The sequence below is a fragment of the Leuciscus leuciscus genome, assembly GCF_965113295.1.
Source record: "Leuciscus leuciscus genome assembly, chromosome: 5".
Classification (NCBI taxonomy): Eukaryota; Metazoa; Chordata; class Actinopteri; order Cypriniformes; family Leuciscidae; genus Leuciscus; species Leuciscus leuciscus.
The window spans coordinates 26,859,690-26,875,874 of NC_138729.1; the positions used below are offsets into that span (position 1 = coordinate 26,859,690).

A 16,185-nucleotide genomic window follows, 5' to 3' on the forward strand; every position below is an offset into this window, starting at 1 on the left:
CACTCAGAAATAAATTACCGTTAGGTCTATTTCACAAAAGAAAGAGGACACACTTACTTCTTCAGTCGCGTCTGTTACTGTTTATCTGGTAGTTAAAGGACATATTTACATCACATTTAGAAAGAATGATAATTTCTACAAATATATGCCACCAAAAATACGACCTGAGGAGCTTTAGCAGCACTCTCTCGACTCCCATACAGATATTTTCCGTCAGAGAAACAGAGGAAGCTCCCGAAAAAAAAGTTGCTTTATTTTATGATAGTCCGGTATAAGGAGACGAGACGTAGGCTACTGACAGATAAAATAAAAACATGACTGTGATAGCCTTTATGATTGGTCTGATTTCTTCAAGCGTTCACTGTTTTTTTACTATGCGTATCTTCAAGCGTTTACCATGTTTACTATGGTAATGGTTAGCGCGCATAGTCTTTTGCATCACAAACACAAGGCATTCAAACATGAACGCGAGTTAAATTATTTTAAAAGTCTTTAATGCTGACAGAATCATCCGGCGCTGCCGTCTCCCGACTCAGGTAAACTCCGCCTCTGTTCGTAACCACTCCTCTAGCCCGAGCTGGCCCGCTCTGCCCAAGGTATTCGACGGGCCAAAAATCCTGGCCGTTGGCCCCAAGTAAGCCCCGATCAAGCCCCGGAAGTGACAGTGGAAACGCGACTGGCCCTGGCACGCACTAGCACGGCCCGGCCCTGGCCCGACAGTGGAAACGCGGCTAATGACCCAAAACATACCGCCATGGCAACAAAGGAGTGGCTCAAGAAGAAGCAAATTAAGGTCTTGGAGTGGCCTAGCCAGACCTTAATTCTATAGAAAATCTGTGGAGGGAGCTGAAACTTTGAGATGCAAAGCGACAGCCAAGAAACCTTAAGGATTTAGAGAGGATCTGTAAAGAGGAATGGACCAAAATCCCTCCTGAGATGTGTGCAAACCTGGTGACCAACTACAAGAAACATCTTACCTCTGTGCTTGCCAACAAGGGTTTCTCCACCAAGTACTAAATTATGTTTTGATCAAATACTTATTTCACTCACTGAAATGCAAATCAATTTATAACCTATATATAATGTATTTTTTTCTGGATTTTTTGGTTAATATTCTGTCTCTACCCATTAAAATTAACATACAATAAAAATTATTGACCCTTCATTTCTTTGTAAGTGGGCAAACGTACAAAATCAGCAGGGAATCAAATAATAATTTTGTAAAAAAATTATTAATCAAATGATTAAAATCAAAAAATTATTTTATTTATAAATATAAATAAAACAATATCTTCTTCTTCTTCCTAGCGTGTTTTCCACAAGTGTGGAGTCCGCTCTTCGAATCTTGGTATGACATTTTGCACGGTCGAGCACGGTTCGGGTGTAATTTGGCAATCCTCATATCTGCATCGATTGTATCCTGCCATCTTTGCTTTGGTTGTCCAAAGCAAATGGCCGTTTCCCATCCACTGTGAAGTGGCAGGTGGTGTCAGTATCAGTGCCTGTTGCTGCTCGTAGGACGTACCAATACCACTGAAGACGCCTTTGCCGCATTTTCTCCGTAATTGGCGCAACGTCCATTTGCCGCCGGATTGTATCATTTCAGCAGTGGTTAAAAAGAGACACACCAGTAATCCAGTGGAGCATGTGCATCTCCAACGTGGAGAGGGTGCTCAGAGCTTTTGGTAACTGACCAGCATTCGGCTCCATACAGCACAACTGGACGTACTACCACTCGTTATATTTTTGACTTAAGACAGACTGGTATGTGTTTATCGCATAGAACTCCAGTGACTTCTTTCCAGCGCCTCCAGGCCGTGTTTACTCTCCCATGCACCTCATTATTGATACCACCATCCCTATGCAAGTGCGATCCTAGATACTTAAAACTGTTTGTCTTCATCAGGGCTTCGCCACTGACCAGGATGTTGCCATCAGAAGACATTCGCACTGAAAAGATCTCATTGCTGGTGAGAAACCTACCAGTAATCTTGATTGACCACAAACCTCAATAAATCAAGAATTTCAGCTCTAAAACTTAGCAAATGTGCTTTGACTAGCATGTGCAACATTTTCTCTGCATAACTAACTGCATGAGGGAGAATACCACCAATCTGACACCCATTCATTTATTATGTGACTGTTTATCCACACATCACCACTAAAACATGTTCACACAATGGCAACAATATGACTGAGGTTGCAGATACTGTTCTCAGAACCACCCACGATGCACTTGCATGACTTAATTCCATTATGAAATTCAAACTAAAGAGAAAGAATAGTAAAAAAATCAACTCCACTGGCTGTGAAATTGAAGAGGGCACGAATGCTGACATCATTGTATCACTGGCGTAAGAGCAAAAACAAATATAAGGAGGGTGGGGTGGGGTTAGGGGTTAGAGCACCTTCAGTTTCAAATGTGTACCACCCAACAATGGAGCCCCTCGGGCATTCAGCACAGGTGTGACCTGGATTTGATAAAAAAAAACGAAAAAAAAACCTTACCTTCTTACCCAGAGTAAATAATGCCAAAGCTGTCCAGGTGCACCTTTTGTTTGTGTGTGACTTTTGGCAGCAGGGCAACTTTCGCACCTTTTTTCAGTGAAATGCCACATCAGCAGATTTAAAACAAGTTGGAACATTTACTGGACACTGTCCACACAACTGACATAAGCAAACTAAACTTTACGCTTCTTGCAGTCTATTCAAAAGAACCGTATTAAAAAGGGAAAAACACACTGTCAGTATAGTCTGTATAGTATAGACTGTATAGTCAGTTTTGGGAGAAAAACAATTTTTTTTTTTTTGAGTAGCTTATCAACTAAAACTACAACAATCAAAAGAGTCGGACTAAACATGCAGTTGGGGTCATTATATAATGGCTTCCTCCAAAAAACTATTTTCTCATAAAACTAATTGCACAGTGGCGTGCAAGCATTTCATAACATTGTGTAAACCTCACAAATGCACAGAGGAAATTTATTTAAAATTATGTCCAGGAAGAGGATCTTTGCCATTATTGTAGTGGACTCATTTGCGGAATTAAAAAAGAACGAGAAAAAACGAAAAAAGAAAATTTAAATTAATATGCATCTGTCAAATATTCTATGATTGTATATGTGCAATATATGTGCCCCCTCCGGGCGAACCTCACATGTGTATTTCCACTGTAAGCCTCTCTGAGCATGTGTCTTTCCCTTGGCAAGCCACCTTGCCACCCCTGGGGTTGAAATATTCCACCTACGGCTGGACACCCCAGTGATACTCCATATGCAGCCCCTCCGGGTCATATGTTTATTCTAAGTCCCCCCCCCCTTCGGGCTGGGCATGATTGCAAATTTCCGCTGAGATATGCTTCCCAGTGTACCTTGGTATTCCTGTTTTAAGTAGGACTCCTTCGTCCGTGACAGTCTCACGACAGGGAGCTCAGACTTACGCAGGGCACAGGAAGACAGCCGAGGTGGCGTGATTAGACTGGGAACCCCATTCGTCGTCACTGACGTAACTCATAGTGACCACGAAAGGGAACGTCTCGGAACGTTACGTCTCCCTGCCACTTCCGCTATACCGCTGGAACGCCGGAGTTCAGTCTCGGCTCCTCAGCAAAAAAACATATCTGCATGTTGCCAGCGTACTTCCTTATATACCCACGATGTGGGGCGGACTTACGCTATGCAAATTCCATTGGCTCGTTTTGTATACTCGAAGGTGAGAGGCTTTCTAAGCGAAACCCCATTCGTCGTCACTGACGTAACGTCTCCGTTCCCTACTCAGGGAACAAGGGTTACATACTGTACATAACCGAGAAGTTTTTCCTCCTCAAAAGAGTCAAATGAAGACTAATATTTTTACCTATTGAACATTAATTTGCTAAGCCTAAAGTGAAAAACAGTTGGCTCCTGTCTGCCTTGATCAATTGCTCCTGTCTGCCTTGCTACTGGTGTGTGTCTGTAAGCTCCGTATTGCTCTCTGTTTTGAATCTCTATTTACTATCGTTCCTTGTTGTTTTTATTTGCTAAATTTAAATTTACTCATCAACATATATTAGATATTGTCTAATATTGCCTATTACATTAATCTGACATTCCTAGCTTTTAAATAAATCTTTATCGCAAGCACAACACAATAGTATCTCGCTAGCCTCGCCTATCATCCGTGCTTGCCGTCTTTTTTCTCTCTTGTGTGCTTGCACCTTTTACGAGTCTATCAAACTACTGTGGTGAGTAGGATCAGTAAACAAACACGGTGAGTAATGTCTTCTCCAGTTATTGTCACTTGCACTTCGTGTCACATGCATAGTATAGCATTCTCTGTCAGCAACGAAGGATTTACATGTGATAAATGCAGGGAGAAAGTCAGGCTGATGGAGAAGATTTCAGAACTAGAGATATGCATCCAAACTTTAATCGAGGATAGATAGAGTGCAAGGGCTTTAGATACTGCTTTGGATGCGACTAGCTTAGTGAACTCTGTACATTGTTCGGTTCCGGCTGTAGAACCCGTGCAGCAGGGCAACTGGGTGACCGTGAGACACTGTAGTCGCGGGACAAAACACTGTTCTTCCATTCTGATCACCATAACAAATAGATTATTATTCAAGTCGGCACTAATGATGTTCGACTTCGCCAGTCAGAGATCACTAAAATTAACGTTAAAGAGGTGTGTGAACTCGCAAGTACGATGTCAGGCTGTCATGATTCCTGTCTTGTGTTCCCCTTGTCTTGTGTTGACTTTTGTTATTTCCTGTTCTGTGCCATGTTTTGTAGTCCTTTGTAGCTTGTAGCTGTTGCTTGTTCCTGTTTATTGTTCCTGTCCTGAGTTCCATTGTTTGCACTGGATTATGTTTGTTTTATTAAAGTAGTGCTTGCATGTGGATTCTCTCTCCGCTTCATTCCTGCCTCATCGTTACAGAACGATCGACCAAAAGATGAATCCAGCAGCACAGATTATGTGTCTCCGTCAGGGAGACCGGTCCATAGAGGAATATATCATGGACTTTGTTGAGCTGGCACCTCTGCCATTTTTCGATGAACTATGCCTAATGATATTTTCTGTGGAGGGCTATCCGAGCCGTTCAGCTCCCTTATGCCACTTCATCACCCTAGCTGGAGTCTCAAACAATATGTGTGTAATAGCACTTTCGGGAGTAATTCGAATCGGCGCAGTAAAAAGTCACGCCTGATCCTCTTCCCACTATTGACAGAAGTGAGAGGAAGAGGATCAGGCGTGACTTTTTACTGCGCCGAGTCGAATTACTCCCGAAAGTGCTATTCCGCCATACATTATAGTTATCTTTTTTAACCCGCTTAGAAAAGCGCCACGTTTTATTTTGTGTCACCATACTTGATCGTATAACTACTTGTGTAACTGTTTTTAAATAGGGAAAACGTTGATGTGTTTGGTCACTTCTAAATTCATTGCTGTCAGATACCATTGAATATACTGGGCTAAGCTAAGTACTATCAGAGTGTCACCACGCGTCAGAGCGATTAAGTGCACGCACTGAGATGAGAGAGGTATGTATCAACTCGTCTTAGTTAAGGGAATAACTTAGTTTAATATGAAAAAACGGTGGAGTATCCCTTTAAAAGCTGCTAGAACTGCTTATTTTTCAACCCTATTAGAAGAAAATAAACAAAACCCAGGTATTTATTTGAAATGGTGGCTAAATTAACGACAAATAAAGCTTCAACCCCAGACGTTTCCAAGCAGCACAGCAGTAATGACTATATGAACTTCTTTACTTACAAGATTGATAATATCAGGGAGAAAATTATAACTATGCAACTGTCTACTACAGTATCGCATAAGGCAGTGCATTGTAGTCTCCTTGAGGAACAATTTTATAAATTCATTGCTATAGGAGAGGAAGAATTTTCTAAACTCGTTAAATCATCTAAATCGACATGTTAGACCCTATACCGACTAAGCTATTGAAAGAGATGCTTCAAGAGGTCATACAGTAGATCCTCTTCTTAATATCATTCATTCATCTTTGTCATTACGATATGTACCAAAAACTTTTAAGCTGGCTATGATTAAACCGCTTGTTAAAAAAACGTAACTTTGATCCTACAGAATTAGTCAATTACAGGCCGATCTCGAATCTACCTTTTCTGTCAAAGATACTAGAAAAGGCAGTATCCTCACAACTATGTTCCTTTTTAGAAAGAAATGGTATCTGCGAGGATTTTCAGTCAGGATTTAGACCGTACCATAGTACTGAGACAGCTCTCATTAGAGTCACAAATGATTTGCTTTTATCATCCGATCGTGGTTGTATCTCTCTATTAGTGTTACTCGATCTTAGTGCTGCAATTGATACTATTGACCACAACATTCTTTGTGTTGGCATTTATGTTGGCATTAGTGGAATTGCATTAGCATGGTTTAAATCATACTTATCTGACCGTTATCAGATTGTAGCAGTAAATGAAGAGATGTCTTATCGATCAAAAGTTCAGTATGGTGTACCACAAGGCTCAGTGCTAGGACCTTTACTGTTCACTCTGTACATGATACCCTTAGGAGTAGAGATGCACAGATTGGTCATCATAATCATTACTTCTGCCAGTTCTTTGTGACAGCTGTTATGTGTGTTATTGGCAGCGTCACTCTCTGGTTACATGAACGCGTCACCACCGCATCAGCACCGAAAACATGGAGATTTTATTTGAGAGAATAATCGCACAACCTATTTGATATTCTCTAATTAAATAAACTAATCGAATATTCAAAAATCGTGAATCATCCCTGCATGAAATCTCTTGTTTCTTTTCCCAAATCTTCACTCACGTCTCACCCATTTTCTAAGGGGATTCTAAACGTTTCTACCTTGGTTCGCTTTTAATTAGGCCTACATTTTTACGTGCACGTCAAATTCTTTTTAACACAGTTTGTGCTTGTTATTAGACATGGTAAGGCGCGTCAAAAAACTTGCCATTGATGTACAAGTGATTGCAATAGGCCCGTGTGTGTGTGTTTTGAGAAATATCTTTATACTGCAAGACTATATTTATTTAATTTTTATTTGTTATTTATATATTATTTTATTGCCATTAGGTGTTTTTCCTGTTTTCATACAGAAGTTTAGTCTGCTAAATATATATATAAAAAAAAATTTGTTGGATATTGGATGTGAAAAGAAGGAAATGGTTCTTCCATAACACTGCACTTTAGATGTGTTTGAATTTTCCACACCAGGAGTAATTTATATAGATCTATTTTATAGTGATTATCTGTAAAAAAAAAATTCTATGTTCTATGCAAAATGTAAATTGTTCTATTAAAGAAAAGATAGAAAACGTACTCGGTTACTAACGTAACCTCGGTTCTCTCTAGAGAGGAAACGAGTACTGCGTAAATCTTACGCTAGGGGAAAATCTCTTTTCCGCGAGATACTGAAGCCAAAAAATTATCCTTAATTTTGAAATAATGTAAAACGCGTTGCGGCAGCATGCAGACACAGGCGAGACGGCTTGTGCGCCTATTGGCTGCCCTGCGGCAACTGCAGCAGCCTATCGATAAGGCCCACTCGTGACGTCAGCTCCAATGGGGGCGCTTCGCGCCCAATACGTCACGTCCCGCCAGAATGGGCGTGGTCTAGGGCTATAAACATAGCTTCGAGAGGCTAGCTCACTGGTTTTTCATCGCCGAAGCGAACCAGAGCGTGTGCAGGCACGGCAAGATACGCAGTACTCGTTTCCTCTCTAGAGAGAACCGAGGTTACGTTAGTAACCGAGTACGTTCTCTTACGAGAGGTACTCTCGTACTGCGTAAATCTTACGCTAGGGGAAACAGTGTAAAACGCCGTGCATGCTAAGATCCAGCACCAAAGTCCCAAGGGCAAGTGCCCGGGCTCATATAGTACATGATCATAAGGGACTCACAGAGAGCCCAGGAAAGAGTGGCTAGAATAGCATCATTCCTGTAATAATATAACATCTTATAAGGAGCAGTTATACTGATGATGTGTCGTACAGTCAGGGCGACCCCCGGCCTGGACTGACGAATATAGTGGGTCTTACACACTGCCCATAGAGCTGCGCGATCCAACAGCGAGCATTTGCTCAAGCAGTTTCAGTATTCTGGCCCGAACACATCAGGGCAGACAGTACCGATTTTAGACCGAAAGCAGCTTAGCCTGCAAGGCGGGAACCTCTAGGTTATAAAACCTTATAAATGTAGACGGGGAGGCCCAGCCTGCCGCCATACAGATATCTTGCAAGGCAATCCCACTAGACCAAGCCCACGACGAGGCCACGCCTCTCGTGGAGTGTGCTCTGACTCCAAATGGGCACTGTAAGCCCTTAGAGGTATAAGCCAGCGCTATAGCATCAACTATCCAACTGGATAGGCTCTGTTTCGACACGGCAAGTCCCTTAGAACGTCCGTAGAGTGAAAACAAAGAGCTGCTCTGTCTGTCTGAAAACAGACGTGCGAGACACATAAGCTCTTAATGCTCTGACTGGGCAAAGGAAGCTTGCGTCTCCTTCCTCGTCAGAGACCGGTAAGGCTGACAGGGAATGACCTGCGCCCTAAACGGTGTGTTGAGGGATTTTGGAACATAACCGTGCTTAGGTTTGAGTATAACTCTTGAGTCATTAGGCCCAAACTCCATACACGTCGCGCTTACTGAGAGCGCGTGTAAGTCCCCTGTGCGCTTCACTGAAGCGAGAGCCAGAAGAAACACTGTCTTGAAAGACAGGTGTTTAAGATCAATCGTCTGTAAAGGCTCGAATGGGTCACCTTTCATGGCTTCCAGCACTGTAGAAAGGTTCCATACAGGGACTGAGGGAGGTCTGGGAGGATTCAGTCTCTTAGCTCCTCTAAGGAAGACGATGACTAAATCGTTCCTTCCTACTGACTGACCCAGCGTTGTTTTTGAGAACGCTGCTATGGCCGCCACATACACTTTGAGCGTGGAAGGGGTCCTGCCCTTGTCCAACAGCTCTTGTAGGAAGGAGAGAACCTCCGTCACCCCACAGTCTAGGGGCGACACGCCACGAGCTGTGCACCAGCTGGAGAACACTGACCATTTCGAGGAATAGAGACGTCGCATAGACGGAGCTCTAGCCTGCGTGATCGTGTTTAACACTCCGCTTGGGGAGGTCAGCGGGTACCCGTTGATGGCCCAAACATGAAGGGACCACAGCTCTGGGCGCGGATGCCAAAACGAGCCCTTGGCCTGAGAGAGGAGGACGCGAACAGGTCTACTTCCGCTCTGCCGAATTTCTTCCACAGCAGCTGGACTGTCTGTGGGTGTAGAGGCCATTCGCCTGTCGGAACATTGTTTCTGGACAGTCTGTCCGGTCCTACGTTCAGGAGCCCTGGCACATGCGCTGCTCTCGGCGAGAGCAGGTTGCGCTGAGCCCACACCAGGAGGCGTTCTGTCAGCCTGTGCAGGTTTCGGGACCTGAGGTCGCCCTGGCGATTTATGTAGGACACCACTGACATGTTGTCCGAGCGGACCAGGACGTGGTGTCCTCGTATTTAGGGACAAAAACGCGTCAGTGCGTTGTCTACTGCCAACATTTCGAGGCAGTTTATGTGTAGAAGCTTCTCCCGTTCTGACCATTGGCCGAAGAACGGTCTGCCCTTGAGCAGTGCTCCCCATCCCAAGGTGGAGGCGTCCGTAGACACTACCTTCACACTCGAGGAAGTCCCCAGGCTAACACCTGATTGGTACAAGTCGTTTGCTTTCCCAGGTTTCAGAGCTGCGATGCATTTCTGATTGACCTTGAGACGAAGCAGACCGGAAGCCCACGCTCGGCGCGGTACTCGCGCTTTCAGCCAGAACTGTAGCGGGCGCATGCGAAGCAAGCCCAGCTGAAGTACTGATGATGCTGAGGCCATGAGACCTAGCATCCTCTGAAATTTCTTGAGCGGGACAGATGCGCCGCAGCGGAAAGAGCTCGCTGCGCGCTGAATGTCTAGTACGCGCTCTGGTGACAGTCGCGCTATCATAGACAGCGAGTCCAGTTCTGTGCCCAGAAAAGATATTATCTGTCTGGGAGACAGAGAACTCTTCGCCCAATTGACCCAGATTCTCGAGGTGATCGAGCAAAATGGTCCTGTGCTCTATGAGCACCGAGTGAGATTGAGCTAGAATCAGCCAATCGTCCAAGTAGTTCAATACTCGCATGCCCTGTAGTCTGAGGGGTGCGAGCGGCTAGAGACAAGCCGAACGGTAGGACTGAGCACTGATATGCCTGGCCCTCGAAGGCGAATCTCAAACGTCGCCTGTGACGTGACGCTATTTGTATTTGAAAATATGCGTCTTTCAGATCTATTGACACAAACCAATCTCCTCGGCGAATGCGCGTGAGGGTTTTTCTGGTCGTGAGCATTCTGAACTGTTGCTTCGCAAGCACTCTGTTCAGTTGCCTTAGATCTAGTATGGGTCTGAGACCCCCGTCTTTTTTCAGTACCAGGAAGTATCTGCTGTATAGCCCTCCTTCACTCTGAGCTTGAGATAAAGGCTCTATGGCCCCTTTGCTCAACAGTTTCAAAATTTCGGCTCGAAGTAGGTGGTGCTACTTCTGTTTTTACCGTAGCTTCGACGCGCGTCACATAGCGGCGAGGGCGTCGGCGAAACTGTAGCGAATAGCCTCTTTCTATAATGTCTAGCACCCACTTCAAAACCCCCGGGTAGCCTTGCCCATGCATCTGCACGAATGGCTAGGGGCTGAATGCGGAGCGCGCTCTGGTCGCTCAGCGACAGAGGGGCTTCGGTGTGCTGTAACATAAGCGTCGCGCTTCGAGGCAGGGGGCGCGCTGATAACAGCGGGCAGATTGCCCGCGCTCGACTCCTTTGCGGTGGTCAACCGAGAGGGGAGGGCTGGGCGAGTCCCGTAGGACCTGTCATGTCTATGTGTGAATGTGGGCGCGGGATAGCGGGCACATTTACAACACTGAGAGCATTGTCCGCCTGAGCAGAGCGAATGCACGTTGGTTTTGTTTTTACAGAAACCTTGAGATATGCGGAACGTAGTGTTTGTGGGCACTGGGCAGTGGGCACATTTACCACGTTTAGTGCGCAATCGACCTGGGTCGATTTCATGTGCGCGAGCCCTGTGTGACGGGCTGTGTTTGTGTGTAGGAATTTCGTCTACATTCGTAACACCATCGGCCGTGGCCGGGACACCAGAAAATACACTCTTATGGGATTTATCTGGGTAGCCGTAAAAGCGGCGTTTGTGTGCAGGCAAGCGGGCTGTTTCGCCGACTTGTTTACTGCAGAATACACTGGAACAGTCGCATTTACTGGAACTGAACGAGCGAGAAGTTGCCATAGAAACAGAGAGCGTCAACATGCTGGCGTTTGTTTGCAGGCGTGCGTGTATTACAGCAGGCTTGTTCTCTGCAATATTGACATTTCCAGTCGTCTGAACTTCAGAGGCGGAAACCATAGAAACAGAGTTTGGGTGCAGGCGAACGGGTTGTACCACGCGCTCGTTGGCTGCAAAATACACATCTGCAGTCGCCTTTTCAGGGAACTGCCAGAGCGAGAATTGACGGCAAAAAGTGTGTTTTGCCGGTAGACCCGGGATTCGATCGCGGGTCTCTCGCGTGAAAATCTGACGATCTACCACTGGACCACAGAGGAAGACACATAGACATTCAGTAGCGCGAGTATTATCAAAGAGCGTCAACATGCTGGCGTTTGTTTGCAGGCGTGCGTGCAAAACAACAGGCTCGCTCACTGCAATATTGACATTTCCAGTCACCTGAACTTAAGAGGGGAATGAGAAATGTGTCAGGAGTGGAGGTCGGCCCGGCCGCAGCGGGGCTAAAAACACCCTTTTCTCCTTTCGCCAGTGACGCACGGGAACCATAGAAACGGTGTTTGGGTGCAGGCGAGCGGGTTGTACAGCGCGCTCGTTGGCTGCAAAATGCACATCTGCAGTCGCCTTTCAGGGAACTGACAGAGCGAAGCATTGGCGGCATAATATATCTGCCGTTAGACCGGGATTCGAACCCCGGTCTCTCGTGCGAAAAACCTAAGATTCCGCCACTGAGCCACAGGGGGGGAACACAAAGGTGTATAGATGCATGAGCATATAAGAGAGCGTCAACATGTTTTCTTCGGCGTTTGCTTGCAAGCGTGCGTGTTACAACAGGCTCGTTTGCTGCAATATTGATATTTCCAGTCGCCTAATCAGGGAACTGAGTTGTCTTTTCGCCGGTGAGTGACGCGTGAATGGGGCGCAAGGGCAGGGTAGCTTTCTTGTAACGTAAAGAAAAACTAACCCCGATCGTCCGCTTCCAGCCTCCCTTGTGAACGGCGCAGTTTGCGCGGCTCGAACAGAGGGAGAGAGAAAGCTAGCCCCGTGACCGTCCGCTCCTGACATCCCCTGTGAACGGCGCGGTTTGCGCGGCTCGAACAGAGGGAGAGCAGGTATCATCCCCCAAGCAGGCAAGGCAAGCGGGCGCACCGGCGAGCTTTGCGGGTTGGGGGGGGCGGAGGAGCAGTCTCGGAGAAGGATGCCAGGTGAGTCCTCAGAGTCACCATAGGCAGTAACTGGCTCGCAGTGAGGGCGGTCGCCGTCAGCGAGCGCGAGCGCGAGCGCGAGAGCTGCGTGATCCTCAGGAAAGGGGCGTCTTGAAAAAGACGCCCGGCTCTTTTAGTGCAATGAGAGTGTGTGTCGCGGCGGCGAGCACACACACATACACAAAACACAGTAGCAGAGAAAGGATATAACGCCGGATAGCGCAGCAGGAAGGCGACTGAAGGCGGCGCGGCCAGCGGCTTCAGAGTGTCGACTCGTCCCGCTGAAAGGCTTTTTCAGACGGCGCGGCTTCTCTCCGGATCCAGCGATGCGAGAGCTTCGCTGAAGAGATGAAAAATCAGTGAGCTAGCCTCTCGAAGCTATGTTTATAGCCCTAGACCACGCCCATTCTGGCGGGACGTGACGTATTGGGCGCGAAGCGCCCCCATTGGAGCTGACGTCACGAGTGGGCCTTATCGATAGGCTGCTGCAGTTGCCGCAGGGCAGCCAATAGGCGCACAAGCCGTCTCGCCTGTGTCTGCATGCTGCCGCAACGCGTTTTACATTATTTCAAAATTAAGGATAATTTTTTGGCTTCAGTATCTCGCGGAAAAGAGATTTTCCCCTAGCGTAAGATTTACGCAGTACGAGAGTACCTCTCGTAAGAGAACATATTTGTGTGTGCTGTAAAGTGGTTAGAAAAATGAAATCGGAATCGGCTAAAATCGGTATCGGCAGGTCAAACTCAATGAAAAATCAGAATCGGTCCAGAAAATTGTAATCGGTGTATCTCTACTTAGGAGATATCATTAGGAAGCATGGCATTAGTTTTCCCTGTAATGCTGATAATACTCAGCTCTATATTTCTTCACGCCCTGATGAAACTTACAAATTCACAAAATTAACGGAATGCATAGCTGATATAAAAAAAACTGGATGACTAGTAATTTCCTACTACTTAATTCTGAAAAAACAGAGATTCTAATTATTGGACAAAAATAATAACATCAACATTTCGTAATAACATCACGTAATAACCTAGAATACTGTCTAACACTCGATGGCTGCTCTGTTAAGTCTTCGTCGTCGGTTAGGAACCTGGGTGTGCTCTTTGATACCAATTCTCTACTATCTGTAAAACTCGGTGCAGCACGGCTCGCTTTGCTTTTCCACTGCAGTTTAGTTCCACTTCAAAGTGGGTGGGATAATAGACTGCTCGTTAAAGTGTCTGAAAAACTTTTTCATGCCTGATTGCAATATCAAGCTCTCGTTGGATCTGCTCCTCGGCTACCAACGTGAGGAACGTCTGCACCAAGTCTACTGACCAGTCACCACGATTAAGCCATTTATTTTTTCAAGTTTCTTTATTTTTTCCTAGCAAGTCGTTTAATAAACATTGTGCGAACAAATAATACTACGGTGGCTGTTGCTGACTATATAAATCTAGCAGGTTTGTGTCTTGTGTTGCAAATCCAATGACGCTGGTAGTGACGATTCTCTCTGACCAATCAGTGATCTGTAGTGTGACAGATCAGAAAATGTTCACGTCACATTTTAGTATCGCTACGGTACGCTTGGAACCTCAACAGAGGTGGTACCATTTAAAGTAAGCCATACCATGCAGTGGAAAAGCGCCACAAAATGGGCAGAGCCGAGCCATGCAGTGGAAAAGCGCCAAAGTGAGCCGTACCGAACCATACCATGCAGTGGAAAAGCGGCATCTGTGTAATCATCACACTGATCTGTTGCTGAACTTTCAATGCTTGGTCAGACCTTGCCTTTCTACGGGCTGAAGTGCCCTTAGAACAAGTGTCCAGGCACGTTGTTGTTACAACAGATGCCTCCAAAACGGCCTATACAAATATGTGTTTACCCTAGTGAGCCTACTTACACAGACACTGTGCAAGGTCAGGGAGGACGAGTAGCAGGCCTTCCTGGCTCACTCAAAACTGGTTTTCGGACCTGATGCTCCTTGCGACAGCCCATCCCTGGCAGATTCCCCTGAGGAAGGACCTTCTTTCTCAGGAACGGGGCACCGTATGGCATCTGCGACCGGACCTCTGGAACCTCCACGAGGGCTTCCGGATGGGACTTGGAGGACTTAAGTGGCCTGCCACCAGTGGTGATGGACACTATCATTTAAGCCAAGGCTCCCTCTACCATGCAAGCTAATGCTTTGAAGTAGAGTCTGTTCGCTGAATGGTGCTCATCTGCAGTGCTGCGGTCTGGGCGACACCTAAAGCTGCATTCACACTTTGTTGCTGCATGTCGCCAGTGGCTGGCGGTGATGTCGCCAGTGGGCGTTCCCACTACTGGTTGCCTAGTAACGTTTGTGAATGACAAAGAGTGGCGGATTACGTGCGCTCCACTGATTTCACTTCTATTGGTTTTCGCTCCCAAAAGTCGCTCTTCATTTGCATAAAGTTGAACAGATCTCAACTTTGTCGTGTTGCTTGACATGCCCCATCCAGTTGCCAACGGTCACTGTCGCTTGTGTCGCCGGAAATCGCCCGCTCTCCATTAAAATGAAGGGGATCTTGTCGCTTTGTCGCTGGTAGTGTGAATGCACCTTCGCGAGATTCTACAATCTCTGGGTGAAGCCGGTTTCTTCCCGTGTGTGGGTGCAAACTCTTCCCCCTCTAAGGGGGGGATACAAGCACCTTCTTTGCTCTTCAGGTTAGTTCCCCACTTGGTGAACCCTGGATCGCAGCGAGACCCCTTGTTTAGCCCCTTGTACTTGCAAAGGAAACATTTTAGAGTGAATGTGAGGATATGTCAGCAAATGATTGCTTGTGATAAGCCACATATTATTTTTTTTTCTTTTATTTATGAATGCAAGACATTTTCAGAAAGATTTTTTTTTCCACTAAAGAAACAGGTTTTGATACTCTTTGTATCAACCTCAATTATACTGGGTTATAACTGAAGCTTTAAAATAGCACTGTTTACAGAGTCAACAATTAGTGGGAAAGTCTGTCAGCAGACACTGGCTCAGATTGCCGTGTGAATGGCTCAGCTTGGCTCAGCTTGCATTCTCTGAATGTAAAGTCACACATCATCTTAGAGGGGTTAGTACACGAGGATCAGGTAAAACACTTGTTTTGTATCTGGTAGTGACAAGAAAAAACATTTAGTCTCCAGGCTGGCCAGAACAAATATGACTGGAGTTTACATTCCATTTTCATTTATTTATCTGGTCTTAAGTTGCACTGACACAGATTTATTAGAATTCTGTAACACGTCCACTATTTGACTCATGAAGCCGTTATAATAAACTACTTCTCCTGTGTCAGAGGTGAAATCCCCCAACAAGATATTTTTTTCGTTCTAGATTTATTTAATAAAACAAGGCTGTTTTGGACAGTAGTCTCATCTATTAGGGATTTAAGAACACAGGGCCATGACACATGGCGATCAGATGTCCATCTGGGAAATTGTAATTTTTTTTTATGGTAACAACAGGTCTTACAGGTCTCATCAATACAGCCGGAGAATTTCATTCATTTCATATTCAGTCAAAAACAACTGGACTGTTATTGTTTAATTGCATGCAATGAAGCTGCTTGGATGAGTGAGAAGAATCCTTAAAAATAAACAATAACTGGAAACAAAGTAAATTTTCGACCTGTAACAATAAAAACTACCACAGTAAACTGGTTTTATTATCCTATTTATAACTATTAAACAAATG

General features: G+C 45.5%; 1 protein-coding gene across 1 annotated transcript in view; it reads right to left on the minus strand.

Moving 5' to 3' along the window:
• cfap299 (cilia and flagella associated protein 299) overlaps positions 1-16,185 on the minus strand; it is an 89,978-nt gene that overhangs the window by 35,023 nt on the left and 38,770 nt on the right. The gene's annotated exons all lie outside the window — the stretch shown is intronic.